This window comes from Octodon degus, unplaced genomic scaffold (assembly GCF_000260255.1).
Source record: "Octodon degus isolate 3935 unplaced genomic scaffold, OctDeg1.0 scaffold00014, whole genome shotgun sequence".
Lineage (NCBI taxonomy): Eukaryota > Metazoa > Chordata > Mammalia > Rodentia > Octodontidae > Octodon > Octodon degus.
Window position 1 is genome coordinate 24580144 of NW_004524590.1, and position 3142 is coordinate 24583285.

Consider the following 3142-nt stretch of genomic DNA (forward strand, 5'->3'; position numbering starts at 1 on the left):
AGAGAGAGAGAGAGAGAGAGAGAGAGAGAGAGAGAGAGAGAGAGAGGAGGCAGTCAGGCTGGCTACTAATATCCTTTCGATCTTAGCTCACACAGATTTACAAGGTTTAGGATATTCTCCTCCACTGTTTTCTGTAGGGTAAGAAAACATATAAGATAAATTTGCTGTTTGCTTTATCCAAAATGATAATCAAAGACAGGAAAATTTTCATAAGAAGTTTCCTTAAACTTGTGCCAGTTACAGAATAGTCTATGGACTGGTTACTGGTTTGAAAAATGCTATTGATCCACGGGGGGGGGGGGGGGGACGGACTATAAGCCTCTGCCAGAACACAGGTTGATGCTTCCCTCACTGACAGGTTCTCACCATGGGGAGAAAATGTTTCATGACACAGTTATTTTATATTATTTTGGACACAGTTGTTGAATTCTACTGGCCTAAACTATTCTGTTTCTCTGAGTTCAGAACTGCCTTGTAAGCAATTATTCCCTAATCCCTCTTTATAAACATTGCATGTTGTTACTACTCATGCAATTACTGGTCTCATTCTAGGGGAAAGTACGAACTTTAGAAGGGCAGAGTGAAGGTGTTGTTGTTCGCATCTGCCTCAGTGGTCTGTGTGACTAGCTAAAGTCTTCCCTTCGGTAAAATGAGAACAATGCATTCTATCTCCTGAGATTCTAGAAATAATAGTTGAGGCAACATTCCTAACGTGCTCAGCACATTGTTAGTGCTCCTAATTGTTAAAGGCTGTTCCCTTCTGCAAAAATAAACAAAGTTTTATTTCCAGATTGCCTCATGTCAATCCTGAATAGTAATTTTAAGTTACTAGTCATGTGGAAGTCTGTGTTTACATGTCAATATATAAATTATGTTAACATACTATTTGTATCCTTGCACCTTTATTTATACATCATTTCCTTTTGTCTCAGTGCTGATCTGCAAGTGGTTCCACTTGGCAGCAGTGGCCACTGCATTGCCACTTGTTACCCGGTGCCAAGTGGCCATCCTGTACATCTAAGTTCAAGTGTTAGCCTGGTAGTGGTTCAGCAGTGAGTTGAAATTTGATCCATATTAACACAAAGAAACAAAAAGCTCTCTCTACTGAGATGGAATATCTAATTTATGAAGACATTGTAAAATACCTGTGATACTGTATATTGTAATAAGAACAAATCCCTAAAATCATCTTATCATCATACAACAAAAGACTAAAAGTTAACAAGGACAAATAATAAAAGAGATAGACATGACTAATACTAGAGAGAATAAGTTAAGCTTTCTATTATTGTTTACAGATACGAAAGGCTCATTGGATTTTAGTAGTGATACGTTGCTTAAAGAGAGTCGTACAAGATCTCACACCTATATCTCGTACTTTGAATAACTACTATGAAGACAACAGTACACAGTGCTTTAGTTACTGTAACTCTCCTACTAACCTGTTTTGAAGCTCTTGCTACATTAGTTTTTCTTTTCTCTTAAAAAAAAAGTCTTATTAATTCATTTAACCAAGACAGACATTTCCAGTGTGCTTCACATGTAAGTTTGAGCAAACAGCAGGCAAGGAGACTATGATTTGATAGTATCACTTGTGCTTAAACAAGAAGAGATACCTTACAAGGAAAAGTAATTAAAAACAAGCTCTATCATGGCCCAGTTAATTGACCTTTTAATATAAAGTTAATTGAATTTCTAATGCAAATTTATCCAGTTGCTTATGAGCTACCTTGAGAAAAGCACATTTGGCCCACACTGTGATTCCTTCCATCGGGGTCCACCTGGAAGCTTATACAAGAGCTTATTGAGGTAAGAGGGGCAAGGCTAGGAATTTTCTGATGAGGCCTGAACATCATATTAATAGCCAGCTGGGCCTTGGGGAGATTACGGTTTTCCTCTGAGGCCATTCTTCATAAGAAACTGACCAGAAACATAAGTAGAACTCAAGAGAAACTCAAATTATGGATATTTAGCTTGTGTTACTGTAATAAACTACATGTAATCAAAAGTAGAACTTAAAATCCTAGCTCTTGTGTCCTTGTCACAAAGAAGCAGTGCTTTGAGAGGAAAGGACACTCCACTTCAGTTAGTTTGACCAAATGGGAGATGGTTGTCCCATAACCTGCCATCGTCTAACTCTTAGCACCATACTATAAGGAGCTGCCTAGACTTGCCTTAGGGAAATGCTCTCTCCTCATGTTCTGCAATGTAGAGTGGAGACTTTTATATTATCCTGTGGCTTGATTGCCACTCTACATGAGTCACTAAACTCTAACCTCTGGCAAATGAGACTTGTCCTTGTCTCACACTTTGTGCTCAGCCCCCATAGTGTGACTCCCAGACACCCACTTCAGTCTTGGCTTAGCAGCGTATCTCTGGGTACACTATCCATAGCTGTGCTCTCTGGCTTATGTAAACAACTGCAGGTGAGCTTCTGCGTGTGCTGGCACAAGCATTCTCTGTAGTCCCAGTGGCGCTACCACTTCTCCCAACACAATTGGAAAGCATGCCCAAAACAAACTAACTGAAAGCCTTCCTAAATAAAGTTGTTCTTTTTAGATTACTTCAGGATTATATTCTTCAGATCCTATTTGATTTCCTTTTCAGGAACTTGAGCAAAGAGTGTACATATTCACCCTACCTGTTACCTTTCTCCTTTTAGTCGCTGATCCTTGCATGGAGAGAATTTCCATAGTTTATGAAAAAAACATAAGATTTTTTCATGTAAGATGTTTGACATCTCAGTTTAGAAATGAGGCAGTCATTAGCTATTAATGCAGTTCAAAAGAAAAGAAATAGATGGCAAACTCTTTGGTGTAGTCTTCTATGTAAAAATACAACTGATAGATACTAATGCTGTTATTTGTAGGTTATATATTCCAGGGCCAGCCAGATAACTCAGTGGATTAAAGTGCCTGCTTAGGCAGAGCTCAGTGGCCGGGGTTTGATCCCCACCTTCCCATGCTGGCCTTTTCCCCAGGGTGCACTGAGATGGCAACTGAGACTAGGCGTGGTGGCACGCACCTATAATCCCAGCACTTGAGAGGCTGAAAACAGGAGAAATGCTACAAGTCTGATCTACATAGTGAGATCCTGTAGACCCTGTACTAAATACATAAAATAAATAAATAAATAAAAATAA

At 39.1% G+C, this 3142-nt stretch overlaps 1 protein-coding gene across 3 annotated transcripts in view; it reads left to right on the top strand.

The window, feature by feature from the left end:
- Positions 1-3142, top strand: part of Hnmt (histamine N-methyltransferase) — a 58949-nt gene that overhangs the window by 21627 nt on the left and 34180 nt on the right. The gene's annotated exons all lie outside the window — the stretch shown is intronic.